This window comes from Ursus arctos, unplaced genomic scaffold (assembly GCF_023065955.2).
Source record: "Ursus arctos isolate Adak ecotype North America unplaced genomic scaffold, UrsArc2.0 scaffold_22, whole genome shotgun sequence".
Taxonomy (NCBI): Eukaryota; Metazoa; Chordata; class Mammalia; order Carnivora; family Ursidae; genus Ursus; species Ursus arctos.
The window spans coordinates 826965-844937 of NW_026622897.1; positions in this window are offsets into that span (position 1 = coordinate 826965).

The following is a 17973-nucleotide window of genomic DNA, read 5'->3' on the forward strand; positions in this document are numbered from 1 at the left end:
TGACTTTTTAAACAAGAAAAGCATTCCTGGGGGCACCTTGGTGCCTCAGTCGGTGAAGCGTCTGCCTTCGGCTCAGGTCATGATCTCAGGGTCCTGGGATCGAGTCTCACAGCGGGCTCCCTGCTCAGGGGGGAGTCTGCTCCTCGCGCTGCCCCTCCCCCTGCTGGTGCTCTCTCTCACTGTCTCTGTGTCAAATAAATAAAATCTTAAAAACAAAGGATTCATGGTCTTTATCAATAAAACCTCTGGGTGCACAGTATGAACAACAAAACATATCCAGGAGAAAAAGTCACAAAGATGAAGACAGAGTAAATCAGATGTTCGCACAAATGACACAAGTTTACTTTTAAATGCACGAAACATTTCGCGTTCAGGAGAAGATGGGCTCCTGCAGCGCGAAGGGAGGCAGTGGGGCACCTTAGCGGACCCAGCTGAGGACGCACAGCCCTCCCACCACGTCCGTGACCAGCGACCACACAAGGTGGCATCCAGGCCTGTTCTGAGCTGCTGCAGGACCACTGCCTCTCGGTGAGGTCACCACACCCTGAAGCCAAGCATCAGCACACGGAAGCTTCTAGAATTGGGAAATGGGAGGAGGAAGGAGCACAGCGAAGGCAGGGAAGCGAGGAGACAGTGGCAGACAGGGTGTTCTGAGGGACTACGCCTCTGCTCGGCTCCTATTCTGTGTCCTTCCTGCCTCTTCCACCACCGAAGGGAGAAGACAGAAGCGACACGTTTCTCTTCCTCTCCCCCTTCCTTTCCCCTGATCGTAGCCTGCTGGGGTCTGGACCTTGCGTAACCGAGCCCACCTCCCCTGCTTGCACAAGGGAGGACAGCGCAGCTTTCCAACGGAGCTAGGCATCTTCCCCTCAGTGCCAGTTTTTACAAGTTACAGCTCGGAAAGAAAGGGAGTGACGGCGCCGTCCCAGCCCAGCCCCGTGCGTGGAAGGACGTCACTGTGCGTGCTTGACCTCCTCCGAGGGACACAAGCCGGAGGTCTGCACAGATTGAAGGGTAGGGGGTAATAGGAGGGGGTCACCGTGCAGCACGGGACTGCGGATAATGTGAAATTCAGCGCTAAGTGTCCCTGTTCTTACAAAAAAACCTCACCAATTACGTCTTCTGCTTCCTGCTCTTTCTACTGGCTTCCAACCCTACGCTGTGGTTTTGTTTTATTTTTAAAATTAGGGGCCTCTTAGTAATCTCCAGATCGTCTTACAATCCAAGCTCTCTGAGCCTCCCTTTCCAATCCTAAGTCGCTCACCAAGGTATCTTTCTGGGCCAAGACAGTCGTTTCTGCCGAGGAGCTCAGCCCCTCAGCCACATCGCACAGCACGAACCACACTTGGAGTAAAGAAAGAGGAGCAAGTAAGGGACCTCAGGTTGTACCTGTAACTGCAACAGCAGACTTGCTCCAAATGTCCCGTCTGGGGGGACAGTTCTGGCTTTCAGTCAGTTCCTCCGGGAATATTTGCGCTACTCTGGCCCCTCTTCTCTGTTTAGACTGATGTTGAAAATTAGATATTGCGTTGTTCTGTGTCTCTCCCTTTAAGTGGCTTGAAATGCTGAAATCAGCAAGGGTTTTGAAGACTGCCAAGCATCTTGGGGCGTGGGCTGAGCCCTGAGGGAGGAGGGACGGCCGCACCAGGCCTCTGACGGCTCCGTCCCCTAGGGCAGCGCCTGGTGTCCGCCTGGACCGCACCCCGAGGGTGGCGTCTTCCCTCCGCCTTGTTGTCATGTGGTCCTGGCTCAGGGCATTTGCTGGCTTAAATCCCGATTGGAGCCGCTCCCACGCTCGCCAGGGGCTCCAGCTCTTCTCTGAGCCCCGTTCCCTCCAGCGGACGCCCCCCACCCCCGTCAGTCTCCAGGAGGCTCCTTCTTCCTTCCCTAACCTCTCAGTTTATGTTGGCCCGCAGGTGACTTGCGCTTGAATCCTGTGTCTCTGAGGACAGTCGTGACTGTTTCAAGAAACCACAGAAGTGAGCTGGGAAGGGACGGAGCCCCGCCTGCCTCTGTGGCCTTCACTTGTCCCCGCGTGGTTTCTGCTCCCTTCCCACCTGAAGAGAGTTTCAGAACTAGCTCCTTAGTGCTTACACCTGTGTTTCCCAAACCTCTCTACTCAGGTGCCCTTGGGGCTTCTCAGGGTGCGGTCCAGGGCAGCTCACCATAGCCCCGGAGATTTCTCTGATGCTTTATGTTTTGTTGTATACCCAATTATTTGGTTACACACTGCCAAGCCTCCAGGGTCTACCGCCAGACCTACCAACTTCTCCAGCAGCATTTCCCAAGAACAGAAAATGCAGGGCATGAGCAGAAGTTACATAGAAACACACTGTGGCAAAATAACTTTGGGAAAGAATATATTAAAACAAATTCACAGTTTTGCTTCTTGCAGGATTTCATAGAGCCTCCAACATGCAAATCTGTGTTCTGAATTTAGGGTTTTACTCTTTTTTTTTTTTTTGCATTTCCAAACTTATTTGACCAAGGATTTCTTTCTAATTAAGCATATCTAAGATGCAGGGTTCTGGTGAAGACCGTGTGGGGAGGGGTGAAGGTCTCATGCTGACCAGGGCTACTCACCGTCTCCGGTTTTCACGAGGGGACCTCCCCCCACCGTGGGGTGCAGGGCCAATCATCCCCCTTTTCTTGGCCAGCAGATTTTTGTCATTTTTCCTTTTTTCTTGCCACCTGAAGTCATTAAGTCTTCCCAAAAATTTCCTCAGCATTTTGCTGTTTTGCCTCCTTCTTTTGGGTGGTATCTCAGATATCGTTATGCTGATCCGCCATCAGTGTGCTGAGCTGGCAGGGAGGCGGGGTCACATCTAGAAAGACAGCAGAGTTCAAAGTTGCTGCATCATTGCCCCATTCTGTAGTCTGAACCACCCCTTTGCCAGGATCACCTGCTCTCACTGAACACAGCTTTCCATGATTTGTTTTAAAAAGGAGCGTCACACAGACTAGCTGAATATTGGTGAGGGCAAGGGAAAACGGGGAGGCAACTTTTCCTAAAACCAGTTAGGAATACTTCCTAAATTGTTTCGATAACCTTCCTTTGTACATATATTTTTTAAATTCATCGTAGCCACTCTCTCATTTGTGTATGAGACTCCACTTGGGAGAGAAGGCCTTTCCTGATCCCATCTTTGAGCTGGATGGATTCAGCACCACTAAGAAGTATATATATCTATGGGGTGCCTGGCTGGCTCAGTCAGTGGAACATGTGAACTCTTGGTCTTGGGGTTGTGGGTTCAAGCCCCACGTTGGGTGTAGAGATGACTTAAAAATAAAATCTTCTTTAAAAAAGTATATCCCCAGATTTTTTCTTAAATTAAAAAAAAATTTAAAGGTTTTTAAAATTTATTTGAGAGAGAGAGAGAGAGCATGAGTAGGGGGTGGTGGTGGTGGAAAGGCAGGGGGAGAGGGAGAAGCAGACTCCTCGCTGAGCAGGGAACTCAACGGGGGGCTCGATCCCGGGACCCTGGGATCATGACCTGAGCCAAAGGCAGACGCTTAAACAACTGAGCCACCCAGGTGCCCCTATATCCTCAGATTTATTTATTCATGCAACAAAAACACTAATTTATCCATTATATGTGCTTGGTTCTAGGGATAAAGGAGTGAACAGATATTCTCTGACCTCAAACATCTTGTGGGGAGCAGAACGGGACCATCTTACATATGAAAGTGTAGGTGTGTAACAGCAGGGTACAACAGGGACTTTGTTGCTGCATCTGGAGGACTCTTCCGGTCCATATGGAATTTGATCACTCGGAGGCTACTGACACCCTAGACTCCTGCTTTCTCTCCTCCCGTGCTCCCCGTTTTCGTATTCACACCCCCTCCTCGGTCCGTCTCCTAACTCCCGGCAGTCCTCAAGGTTCTGTCCCCTTCTGTCTCATGGTATGAATGCTCCTTGGGTGACCTCACGTATTCCAGAGTTTCACTTACTGTCCATTCCATGATCATTTCCAGGCTTGTCCAGTGCCGAAGTGACCACGTCCTGTCCTTGAATTCTGGCTCATTCCTATCAGCTGTGTGACCGCAGACTTGTATGGACGTCTGTGAACCTCATCGTCTTGGGGATAATAATATCTCATCACTCAGTTGCTGTTGGGATAAAGGACATGTTTGTAAAGCACTGACCTCATTCCCTGGCCTAAATTTGGTCTAAATCTGTCCCCTTTAAATTTGTATTTCCTCTTGCCTTCTAGAAATGTCCATCGGAACTACACGTCCTAGAGAGAAGTTGTGATCTTTCTCAGCAGTCTCCCGCTCCTCTGTGTTTCTTCCTTCAGTGAATGTTACCACAGTAACACTTCGCTCCTCTGGCTCTGTGCGCATAGTGTAGACTGTGGCTCCCAGATGCAGGGGGAGCAGCTCAGCCGGGGGCATCCCAGGACCACGGATGCAGAGAGCCGGCTCCTGGCTGTGGAAAGAGTGGCTTCTCTGGCCAGTTTATGGTGTTGTTCTGGGAGCCCTTCTCGGAGGCCTGGCCTTTCTGTGGTTTTGTTAACAGGTAATTCCGTCTATTTCCTTTCTTGTAAAACTAGCAAAGGCAAACCCTGTCATCCTCAACTGAGCCCGGACTGACGCACTGCTTCGTGGGTTATCTTGAGCAGTGAATGAAATAAGACGCACGGAACACTCAAAACCTTGGTCTTTGAATTAAGTTCCAATCATTGATATCGTGGAAACTGACTGCTCTAGTTTTTTCTGCTTCCCTTAGGAAGTGCTGTATATTTTTGTACTTTATAATATAATCATAATAGTCAACATTTGTGTAAAGTTCACCAGTAGTCAGCTCTGTGCTGTTTTACTCTCATTAAACCCTCGAAACAGCTCTGTGGTGGGTACTGGTAGCATCACCCCCTTTCACAGGTGGAGTCACTGAGGGGCAGACTCCCAATACCGTAGCCAGCATCACGGAGCTAGTCCGTGGGAGGCCCAGGCAGTCTGTCCTCCCAGTCACTGTGTCACACTGTCCCTATCACGGGAGGAAACACCGTTTCATAAAGCATTCCAGGTTATTCCCTGTCTCAATAGGACCATAAGATCCTCGAGAGAAGGGGGGGTGTCTTTTTTCCTGTGTGTTCCACGTTGCAGGCCCTCCAAATATTTTGTTCTTTTGATATTTGTCTTAAAAAAAGGCTTTTTAGTTCAAAATAATTTTACATTACAGAAAGAGTCCAAAGATAGAACAGAGGGTTCCCGAAGATGCTGTAGCCGGCTTTCTCGAATGTTAACATTTTACCTAACCCTGATTCATTTATCAAGACAAAATTACCCCTGGCATATCACTACTAACTAATCTACAGGCTTGAATTGGATTCCACTAGTTTTTGTATTAATGTCCTTCTCTTTCCGGGTCCAGCCCTGTATGCCAAATTCCATTTAGCCTCTCTCTCTCTTAAATCAGCAAATGGGCAAGAGAGGGGTGCTAACTATAGGAGCCAACGGGATAATGACACCAAATGTCTCTGTGACTGTGTCCATAAGGCCTTGTCATCTAACGAAATGTTCTCAGTTTGTAGCTCCCAGGTTCTCCCTGGTGTTCAGTGAGCCCGGTGTAGTTTTCTGTTTCCTAAATTAGGGCAGAATGACACACAAAATTCAACATTTAAAAAGAAGAGATTTTTTTTTTGGCATTTGAATAAGGATATAATTCAAATTGAGTGTATAGTTCTTGTAGTTACTTTGAACTCTGTTCCCCTTAACAGCTCTGTTATTTAAATACCTCCTACTTGTTGAATGTCCTTTACTACTTAGTAAGCGCCTGACCCGCGATTTTGCCGCCAATCATCACGGCAGAGCCCACAGATCATTTCCGTGCGAGGTTCTTAGTTCTCGGTCCGCTTGGCGGTTTTTCCTTCTGTGATCCGTGCTCTCCTGCTTACCGGGTCCTTCCCGGGCTTTCACAGGCCCCCTCCCCGGGCCGGGCTGCAGCGAGGAGTCCAGGAGTGGGCAGGTGACCTGGAAGTAGGCGTGAGGAGGCTTTTCAGGGCGTGAGGTCCCGCTGTTGAGAGAGGGGCTTGTGTTTTGGGGCACGAGCTGTAAGAACCTGTCGGCTTGCGGCTAACGGTGGTCTTGCTACCCCACGGAGAACGCTTGTCTGAGAATAAAACTCAGCACGAGGTTTCACATTTGCAGTCATGTCCCTTGGTTCCTTAGGTCCGGACACAGCTGAAGGGCTTCTCACCGCTTGATTTCCCAGCAAGCCGACAAAACCCCGGTACTGCTTGGGTGGTTGGTTTTTGACTGTGCTTGTTGGGTTGGTTTTCTGGGGCTCTCAACCAAATCATTGAGGACGCTGTTCTTTGAGCTTCAGAGGTCCACAGGCACTGGCTGGTAGAGCTGGGCTTGGAGCAGGCCTGCTGTCTGTCAGCGTCCCGTGTGGCCTTCATCCGTTCAGGCCCATACGCGGTCGCTCCGTCTGCGGACACGCGTGGCACGTTCGCTCCACACCCGCCCTGGTGCTAGGCCGTGGGCTGTAAGTCACATGACGGATTTCTAATATGAGGTTTTGTGTCGTGGCGATCATCACGGTTACGAATACTGCATAGGTAATAACATGGTTCGCCGACTGAACTGCTGTCTGGTCTGAGTCCCTTTCCATCCTGATCCCAGTGTGGTTACCAAAAGCTCCCTAATCCTGTGTGGGCACTCTCACCAGGGCCAACACAGAGACTCTCCAAGCGCATGGCCAGCACCCTACTTAGGGCCCTTAGTATCCCTCACTGGGTGTTTGGGTGAGTTTTTTACTCACTCATTTATTTACCAACTATTCAAAAGCATGTGGTGTGTGGTCTGGCCCGGGGGTAAGGCTAGGGAACCCATGAAGAGGGACCCCTGGCATTGGCCCTCAAGAAGTGGACCGTTGGTGGAAGGAGACACACAAAATTAGAACGTCACGTGGTCTGTGTGATGATAAACTGTGTGCTGAGCTACTGAGGAGTGGAGATGAGGAACAGTTAGCCCAGCCGGGTGCTGCTGGCTGAGGCCGAGGGCCATGCAAGCAGATTCATACCTCCAACATCGCATTCAATCAATGTGTCACAGGTGACTCGTGGGTCCCCTTGAGGAATGGTCCTGTCCTGGGGGCTCAATTCCCTGTTCAATACTGACAAGTCAGACCCGCTGCAGAGTACTTAGACGGACGGGAGCCAGGCTCATGGACAGCCCCCATGCCCATTACCGGGCCCTGGTGCTCGTGGGCCCATCATGTTTCCAGGCAGAGGCCGGCTGACCTCCACGGGCTGTGTCATCCTGTTCACACAGGTGTTCACCACTTCCTCCTCAGTTCAAGGTCCCCATGTGGGTGCTCAGGTGTGACACAAAGATCCCACATTGTGTGCTCACCTGGGCACAGTCATTCAGGGGAACTTCCGCAGCCTCCCTGTCTCTGATCGTATCATCTCTCTGTCTTGCTCCTTCCAGACCCTGATGACCCAGTCCAGTGACCTGTGGGAGCCCAGAGCTTTATGTCTATTCTTGCTTTCACTCTCTCCCCTTCCACGCGGAGGACATGACTCTCTATCAGCCTCGACATCAGCACCAAATGTACTCAGCGCTCTGCTTCCTGGAAGTGCTGCGTCTCACGACCGTCTTTCCAAGTTGCCCCCGTGCGGGGTGACAGTCAGCAATCCAGGCACCAATGTTTCCCCCCCTCAGTTCGGGGAGGAGCGCAGGGCACGCTCCCAAAGTACGTCACTTTGCCGTAAGAGTTACTTTGAGCCGAAGGCAACTGAGAAGAAGAGGCGAGTAAAGTTCTCTGCTCTCTCCCTCGTTGCCTAGAAGCAGTAACCTCCCCCCCTTCCCTCTCTACCAGGAAGGACAGAAGGTCCACCCAGGACACATCTAGATCCTTACCAGTCTAGCGGGGCCCCAGCTGGAGAGCCCGGGAGGATACAGGAAGTTCTCTTTCCTCCCCTACAGTACTCACAGAGAACCCCACAGGATTACAGGTAGGGGCTGGGGAAGAGGCACTGGCAGACGCTGAGGCTCTGGCCACCTGTTCATGGAACACATGTTCTCTGGACCACGTGGGGCCATCATACTCGTGTTTCCCGTGAACAGGTGTCTTGCTCCACAATCCCAGGGGTGTGCACTGTTACTTTTGGGAGGCTGGTAGGCCTTACAGGCGTGAATCTGTAATAAAATTATCCCTCTATTTAAATCTGACCAGGCCACTGGACCCAATATACAGTGAACAGAACCACATGGCAGGAAAGATAACTGGTCGTCCTGCTAACATTAATTAACTAATTCATCTTTCCCACTGAATTAAACCATCATCTTTATCCTACATTAAATACGCTTTATACACTGTCACAGAAATGTCTCCAAATATGCAAAGACGTGTGGGTAAGTTAAAGCAAGTGGGAGCAATATGGTTAGTATTTACATACATTTCAGTTACAGAAATAAATATACATTTAAAGGTAACACAAGTGTGTAATAGTGGTTTCTTTTGGGGAAGGGAGGGCAGTGGAATACAGATAGAGGGAAATTTTTGTTTTTTACCTCAATTACTAAACGCTAACATCTATTGCACGTTTCAGACCCTGTTCAGCAGCTTTGCCTGTTTTCTTTCCTGACTCACGACAAGACCGTGAGGGAGTGAGGAGCGTAGCATCTTGCAAACGACGTTCTTCCCGAGTTCAAACTGTGTACGTCAGCTTACAGACAGACTAGCTGTGTGACTGTAACCTGAAAACCAGTTCCTTCAATCCTCACCTGCAAAATGTAGATGGAAGTGGTCCCTAGGGAATGGAGCTGTTGTGAGGGCCACATGGGATGCCCAGCAGGTCTCCCTTAACCGCGTCTTGGCTCTCGGGACTCCCAGTGACCCGAAGCAGGTGGTCCTCCTCCTGCCGCTGGGGTTGGGGGTCTGCAGGTGCCGGATTCGGCACGCCGATACCGTTGTTCTGTTTTAGTATTAGTTACTGCTGTTAATCTCCTACTGAGTCTAATCTACAAATTACACTTTATCGTAGGTGTGTACGTGTGGGAGGAAACAGCCCATCTGTAGGACTGGGTACTCCCCGTGGTCTCAGGCATGCACTGGGGGTCTGGGGCTGTCTCCCCTGCGGGTGCGGGGTACTTGCACATGTAGATCACAGCCCCCACGGGTGGCCAGCCCTCCTGAAACCGCTGTCACTGGTAGGATCACCATCGTCTCCATTTCACGCATGACGGAAGTGAGGCGCAAAGGTTTTAAGTGACTCGCGAGGAAGCGGTGGAGCCAAGTTTTTGACCCAGTCTGACGCCACAACCAACGCTCTTCATTATTCATCCAACCGCCTTCTCAATTCTCCTGCATCTTCGAGGACTTGGGAAGCAGGCTTATGAACGAATGCAGGCTACTCACATATCTCGGAGAAATTTAAAACTGTCATAAGAAATGTGAATGGAAAATAAGTAATTTTCTACAAGATGGAGATTTAAAAAAAAATTATTTATTTATTTATTTGACAAAGAGAGAGAGACAGCCAGCGAGAGAGGGAACACAAGCAGGGGGAGTGGGAGAGGAAGAAGCAGGCTCCTAGCGGAGGAGCCTGATGTGGGGCTCGATCCCAGAATGCCGGGATCATGCCCTGAGCTGAAGGCAGACGCTTAACGACCGAGCCACCCAGGCGCCCCTGGAGAGAGATTTCTAAACTATCATCTGTGTGATTTTTAAGAGAGCCTTGTAGATATTAATAGTTTTATTTTTAAAGCAACTCTACTGAGTTACAATTTACACACCATAAAATTCACCTGCTAATGGTGGTTGATTGTTCTTCTCAAACAGAGAAGAGTCCTAGTTAGGAGTTTTGTTTTGGTTCATGGCAGGATTTTCAAAGTCGCTCCTGTATTTAGCTTCGTGTGCAATAATTTGCTTCGATTCGGCCCACTAACCGTTGTGAAGCACCAATAGGGGAGAAGGCGTTGGGGAAAACAACACTACCTGTGAAAGTCCCCAGGCTTCCCTCAAGCTTCATAGCTGGTGTTTTTTGATGATTTGCATTTCATTATTTTTGTCCTTTCTTCCTCCTGATGTAAATCACGATTAAATTAGACACCACGCCACTACTGTTCTGGTGTGGAGTGTAGCGACCCCTTCACTGTTCTTGCTGTCAGGATTTTCCTCTGCCTTCTTGCTTTGAAGACGTTGCATTCCCTTGTGGAAAAGGAAGGACTTCTCTGATGTTTACCATATCCCTTGGAAGTAATTCCAGCATCTTAGGCTGGTAAACTAGTCTAGACTCTCCCAAGTCAGCAAGATTCCTATGGTTACTATGGAAGTCCGCCATGGGTTTTATATTCATATTCGTGGGGCCCCTTCGTTCTGGATTTCCCACGTCCCGTGTCTGGTCACAGACCGGCCTGAGCTGACATCACGCCTCCATGCAGTCCAGGCGGACTTGGGGATACCGGGGATAGTCTTTCTCCCTGGGGTCCTGGGTCTGGCCTGAGCGGCGAGCCAGAGCACATCCCCTGGGAAACAGCACGGACGTTCCAGGAGGGTTACAGATAATGGGGGTGGGCACCGTGGAGTGGAAGGGTTAGCCTCGCCGTCACGGCAGAGTTCGTGAGCCCCCTGAAGCAGAGACCAAGTGTCATCATGGGTTCCTTCGTGTCGGCAGAGCTGGGCTATAAAAGGAACACGGACTCTGGAATCAGATACGCATTGGTTCAAATCTCGGCTTTATCATCTTGGAGCGGTTACTTAACTTCTCTGGGCACATTTTCTCACCTCTAAAAAGTTTTAAAACTTTCTTGTTTCTGGTTTCCTGGGTCCTAGTAATATTTTTTGAAGTGCCTTTAGACCAAAACGAGATGTCCAGCAGTCCTATTGATGAAGTAGTTAGGTCCAAACCAACTTAAAAATCATTTATGTTCCCCAAACTTAGAAACTACTTGAAAAAAATAGGCATAAATTGAAAGAAAAATTATTATTATTATTTTTTAAAGATTTATTTATTCATTTTGAGAGCGCGTGAGCAGGGGCAGGGCAGAGGGAGAGCCGTCTTCCGGCACTTTCTAGGAGAAACTCTCAATCCCTGTGGGCCTCAGTGGTGCTGCTCGTTAGTGCAAGGAATAACCCCTCCTCCCAGGACTGTTCTGAGCTCCCACCCTTGGCACAGAGGAGAACAAAAAGGGCTTTCTCACAGGGACCACAGGCAAGAGGGCCTAAATATCTCTTCTGTGAACATCGTGCGTCTTGAAGTTGGAAATGTGTTTTCGATCTCTCGAATATTCTTTTGTTTGAGACAAGGGTTTGTTACTCAGTTCAACTCTGTGGGTTTGCTGCCTCCATGATCCAGACGTGTGCTACTTTCCCAGGGGGAATAGGGGAGAAGAACTGTTTGCCTTCTCTGATAAGTCCAGTCCTTAAACCACGCAGGGGACAGGATTCCTCTCTAGGAAACGATGCCTTTGAGAAGTATTTTTTACCCACGAAAGAGGAGAAAAGAGTCGCCAGCTCTGACAGTTGGCCAGGTGAGGGGGAGGGCAGATGGCTGTCGTCGACGTACAGACTCCTGGCAGAGGAGAACACAGTGCTCTCACGGGGAAGGCGTGCGACCCAGACTGGAGACTCAGGTGGCTGAAAGGGTCTCAGAGATCTGAGCCGGTGCTGTGGCTGGAGCCCGGGGTGGACAGTTGTGCGTGCAGAACATCATTTATGGCGTTGTGATCAGAAAGCCAAGGTTCACGGAGCAGGAGGAGAGGGTCAAAGAAGCTAAACTGATCCGTGTGATAAAGTAATGGGAATTTCCTGTTTTTCCTGGCGGTCCCAAAAATGTGTTCAAGGGGCTACGAATTTGGGGAAATGGACGAAGGGAGGATATGGGCGAGAGGGAGGTGAGACCGGAGAAGACAAACAGGAGGGAAGGGTGCTGGCGTGCCACGGGGACCAGAGCCTTTGCCGGCGAACTGCAGCTTGGCTCCTCTTCTGCACCCCTCTCTTCCCCTTCAAGCTGCCACAAACCTGGTCCTCAGACCGGCGTGCGGTTGTGACGCCCAGGTGTGGGGAAGGGGGCTGCGTCCCTGCCGAAGAGGACGCCGGGCCTGGAGGGCGGCAAGCCAAGACGCCCGCGGCGAGGCTGGACAAGGAGCGTGGAGAGGAGATGATGGGGACGAAGAAGGCAGAAGAGCACGTGGGCGAGCCCGGGCGCGGGGTCCTCAGAGGGCTGAGCGGTGCTGCAGTCTGCTGGGGGGTGGGGGGCGGGCTGGGCCGAAGGGGATGTTCGGCTGTTTGAGAAAAATAGGACCCCAGGGTTGTGGATTTGGAGCCACTTGGGCTGGAACGCAGCCGTCTGCACGGGAAGGCCAGGCCGCGACGTGGGAGACAGAGAGGCACGTTGTCTCCCGGGCTCTGCCCCTGCACGGACTCCGGGAGGCGAACCTCGAGGATCCGTGGGCCGTGGGAAGCTGGTCAGACACCAGAGGCTCAGGCACCTTCCCGGCCTCACCTGCTGCCTGCCCCGGCTCATCAAACAGCCTGCCCGCCCTGGGGCCGGGTTCCCGGCGCTGAGGGAGGACAGGCCCTCGCAGGAAGCAAGCCCCACTCAGAAACAACGAACAGCCCGAGAGCTAAGGGTGGAGCTCCAGGAAGACAGCAATAAGGGCCTCGGGGAAAGTGGAGCATGTGAGCAAGGCTCTCTCATCCTAAGCCCCGGGGTCCATGTTGTTCTGGGGAGCGCGCCAGAAAACCGGGCTCAGGCGGACGGTGCCTCCGTCTCCACGTCAGGGCCCTCGGCCTCCCTTGCGGCCTCCACGCCCCACCTTGCCCGCGCCGTCCTCCCCTCCCGGACTCCCGCACCAGCTCCCTACCGTCTGCTCCTTCAGCCCGCGGGGTGTCGGGTGCAGAGCCGACGGGCCTCAGGCTCGGCCCTGACTGCGGCTCTCCCTTCAGGGTATCTCGGGGGGTGTGCTCCTGTGTATGTCCGTGGGCCCTGTAGACTCTCCCAGCGGAGGCTTCATGGCTCCGAGCACCCGTCATGGGCTGCACTGCGGGCTCTGCCTCTAGGGCTCGCTTAGTCTGAGAGCAGACACACCAGCGGTGCCCGTGCGGGGAGTTGCCCTGAACTTCAAAGGAAACACGTGTGAACACAGCACAGATGCTCAGTAGAAACGACCGCCCCCTGGATCCCACCCACCGCGGCGGGGTGTCCGTTAGGACAGCTGCTTTCCGAGGGGGCTTGCTGGTGTGTGCACAGCGGGTGACCCGACAGTTCCCCTCAAGGGTCTACACCGCCCTTGTCTACGTTAGTTTCTTTTTTTTTTAATTAATTATTTTTTATTATATTATGTTAGTCACCATATTGTCTATGTTAGTTTCTAAGATCAGCACCGTGGGAATAGGCTCTGAGCTCTGAAGAGCCAACTGACAGAGGTTTGAATTACAGCCCAGTTATAACTCGGGGACTGTCTGTACCGTATTTTCCTAGTTCTGTAAACACTGCAGCGTCACCGGCCCGCGGTTCTTGGCACAACATGGCCAGGTTAGTCATGTAGTCATGTTTTGGAACTTGGGGCTCTGTCATTAGAAGAGTAATTAAATCTTGGGTAGGAATTGGCTGACATCCCTGAATAGACTAGGGCAGGTCCCACGATGCTAGGCCACGAGGCACGGGTTCTGGGCATGACGGGTATTACCCGAAAGTTTCACTGTCGTGGACACTCTGACCTGCGTAAGAATTAAACTCTTATTGGGTGAAACTTAACTCAATGGCCTTTTATTCTCTCCTTGGTAGAATTTTTAAGGTTGGTTGCAATGTTTCACGAATAAGGCCTTGTTGGAATAATTTTTGGTGTAATTATGCAATTGTCAGCCAATTCTACTTTTGTCCCCCTCTTCCTTCCTTCTCTTCTTTCTTTATACGTCCTCTGTAATCTGCTTTTAGACATTGTATATAAGTATATAATATATGAGTGTAAACAACATAGGAATGCAATATGTATATAAATGTGTAGGGTGTAAATGCATAGATGTGTACATAATATATAAATGTATTGATACGCATACACTTTACGGATGACTTTTGGTTACAGCAACTTCAGTTTGGAAACCTGCCGAATGATACCGTTCACATGACAGAAAGTTTGGATTTAAGGAACGTGGGTTGGAAAGGCTATGTCCTGGGCACCAGGCCCCCCCGGAATGTGGTGCACGGAGCAGCACCTGTGTGTTTGAGCTGCTTGCTCCCGGGCTGAGACCGCGTGTCCACAGCACTCGCCAGTGAGCATTTATAGCTTCCGTAAGCAATTTCTCAGAGTGATTCTGCGCCTGTCGAATCTGTCTGAAACAACGTCTTCCCAGGACGAGCAAGGGGTGTGTCCCACGCTGCTTCTCCTTCTTTCCCGTGTCCTCCTCCTCTAGATACAGAGTCCGCTGTTCCCCCCTCCAGGGCGGGAGAGGGGCGTGTAGATTGCTGCTCTCAGTTAATGCAACAGTAACAGTTGACACCATTGTTGGGAAGGGCATGGAGAGGACGCGGCCCCCGGGTGACCCCCAAGCTCCATCCGGGCACCCGAGGCCCCTCACTCTGCGCACCCCAGCCCCACCTGGCGGTGTCTGTCTGCCCCGGGGCTGCTGAGGACGGAGGCCAGCTGAGGCCTGGCGGCGACCCTTCCCGTCCCCGCGGCAGGTGCGGGTGCTGACACGTGCTGGGCGCCAGGACGAGCCTGCAGGTGAGTGTCCTTTTGGTGTCCTCCACTGTCTGCGCTGTCTGTCTCCCTGCCACCCGCAGGTCAGTCCCCTCCCTGGTGCCCCGGTGTCTGCGGGCTGGTTTCAGATTTCACCGGGAAGCAGCTTCCCGACTTTCCAACCAACCATTATGTAAATACCTCCTTTACTCTGAAGCTCCATTAAAAAAATATCCCATTGTGTAACCTGCATTTTTAAATTATTGACTCAAGTGGACTTCTTCGGCTTGATTTTCAGGATCCCTCACGATGTAAGCCCCATGTAACAGTCTGAAGGCCTCCGTGTCTCTTAAAGAGTTACAGAACTTTTTCTTTTTTGTCTGTTTAAGCCACTTCTCTTCCCAGAGTGTATTCTCTGCTTATTTGTTCATAAATGTATTCTCCGTGTCATTTAGCATTTCCTCAGCGCCGGGCGGGGAGCTCCATCCCCAGTCCCTGTTCAAACACGCACCTGCCCTCAAGTCTTACCTCCCCGGGAGGCACAGTCAGAGAAGTACGATACCGTCGGAGGGGAGTCGGGAGTCTTGGGCGTAACCTCAGCGGTCGGGTCGCTTCACGTCTCGAGTCTCATCTGTGTACTTGTCTGTAAAATGGGGATAGTAGTGATCTTTTCCTCACAAAGATTCATTTTTTTAAAAAAAATGATAATGAAGCAAAACCCCTTGGCATAACATATAACCCACTCCATGTTATTTATTCTTTTTCCTGTGAAAAAAATTTGCTTTTTATTCAATCCAATTTGGCCGTTCTACAGCAAACACAGTCCACGCTAGCCCCTTTCCTTTTTGTCCTTTTCTACACTAATGCTGGTGCTCTTTCCCGTCCAACTTCCCTGTTTTCCGGAATGCCCACCCCCCTTCCTCCATCAGCCCTCAGTTTGTTTCCTGTAGTTAAGAGTCTCTCTTGGTTTGCCTCCCTCTTTGTTTTTATCCATTTTATTTTTCCTTCCCTTCCCCTATGTTTGTCTGTTTTGTTTCTTAAATTCCACATATGAGTGAGATCATACGGTATTGGTGTTTCTCTGACTTATTTTGCTCCTCACAACCCCCTCTAGCTCCGTAACGTCTTCTAGATTAAAGACGCTCGTTCTGATTTTTTTCGTAGAGGTAAATAAGCATTTATGTAACTCTAATATTCCCATAATTCATACAAAATAAGAAAAGTGAAGTTTTAATATGATAAATGTACTAATTTTTTTAAAAAATCCTTTTTTTTTACAGGGACTGTGAAGTCAGAAACATCTTGAGAATTAAGTTCACATAATAATGGTAAGTCTTTGGCAAATCTGAATGGTTTAATAATTGTGACTTTATGAAAAAAAGCTGTCTTTTCTCTGATTTATCACTGTTAAGTGTAATACAAGTATGCATTTTGTTTAATTTTTAAATAAGAAATGGGTTTGTTTTCTCATGAAAATACTAGTTAATTTGTACCTTCACAGGGAGGCTTTCCCTGGCTTACCAGACTTAAAATCACACACTTTAACCCCAGCCCCCTAGTCCCAGTCCACTGACACTGCTCTACAATTATTTTTTTCCTTGGAATTTATCATCTTTTACACACTATATAATTTTTTAAAAAATTTTATTTATTTATTTAAGAGAGAGAGAGAGAGACAGAGAGCACAAGCAGGGGGAGGGGCAGAGGGAGAGGGAGAAGCAGACTCTTCGCTGAGCAGGGAGCCTGTTGTGGGTTCAGTCCCAGGACCCTGGGATGATGACCTGAGTTGAAGGCAGAAGCTTTGTGGTCGGAGCCCCCCAGGTGCCCCGTGACACGCTAGGTAATTCCAGCACTTGTCATGTGTACTGCCTACTGCCTGTCTTCCTTGGAATCTCCCCCAGGGCAGGGCTTCTGTTTTGTTCGCTGATACAATCCTTGGGTCAAGAAGATGCTTAACAAATACTGTTGGGTCAGTTAATGAGGGGTTGGACGCCAGCAGGGATGAGAAGTCACTACCAAGATGCAGAGTTAGCCCGACCAGCTCCTGAAAGAGCCCCTCTCACTCCCATCCAGACAGATGCTAGAAACACAGCCGCAGCCCCCAGAAATCTGCCCCGCCTGATGCCAAACTTCTGAGGGGATCAGAGGGGAGGATCCGGAGGCTGAGCCTGGACTTTGGCCGAGCACCCCGCCCTCAGGCTACTCAATTCCTTCCCAGTGTCTGAACTCTGCAAGAAGGCCAGAACGAGCATGGGGCCTTCACCCTTCCCACAGCCAGAAGCTCCCAGAGGAAGTTAGTATGACGTCTCTGGAGAGCAAGGTGTCCAGAAACAGCCCCCACACTGAAAACCTAGGTCTGAACACGCAGAGAGCGTTTAGAAAAATCTGACTTAACATTTATGTGTTAAGTCAAAGGACAACTTGTCTGAAACGGACAGTTGCTTTGAAACATATCATCTCTAAAACGGACGCTGGGAAACCAGAAAATCTGAATAGCCCTAGATGAATGACAGAAATTGAGTTTGTAATGAAAACCTTCCCAAAGAAAATTCCAGGCCCAGGTGGCTTCCCTGCAAATTCTACTGAACATTTAAGGAAAAAAAATACTGACCATAGACAAGCTTTTTCAGGTAATGGTGGAGAAGATATACTCCTCACTCACGGAGTGAGACCAGCATAAACCAAGTATCAAAACCGAACAAACACCAGAAAAGAAAATCTCCAGCTGATACCTCTTATGTACACCGATGCGAGTATTTTAAACAAACCGTTAGCAAAACAAACCCCGCGATATATAAAGAGGATAATAACATCATGAATAGGGGGTTTATTCCTGGAATAGGGCAAAGTCTGTCGAAGATTTCGAAAGTCATTTTATTTAATTGATGATAAAAAATGAAGGACTAAATACAAGAATCCTGTGTCATCATTTCAATGTGCAGTCCATCAAGAAAATTCAACGCGCGTTCCTGATAACAGAAAAGTCCTCAACCAGCTCTCAGCGCGGCCAGACTTCCATTCAGAGGCACGTAACCTGCGGAGCCTTCAGGCTTTCCGTGAAATCTGAGCTGGTTGAAACTTGTCTAGTGTTTCTGAGATAACTTGTGATTGACAGAGAAAGGGACAGCAGGGCTGAGAGAGATTGATGATGTGGTTGACCTTCTTCTGGAAAGGTGTAAGTCCTGTTGGCGAAACCTAATCCCTGGGTGTACGGACGTTGTGAAAAACGACAGAGCTGAGCTCACGTTCCTTCATAGGAAAGAGAACCCAGGCATCCTTTTGTCACTGCTTCCCTCTCACTACGTGGAACTGCTTTGGGTTCCTGGAGCAGGTGTGGCC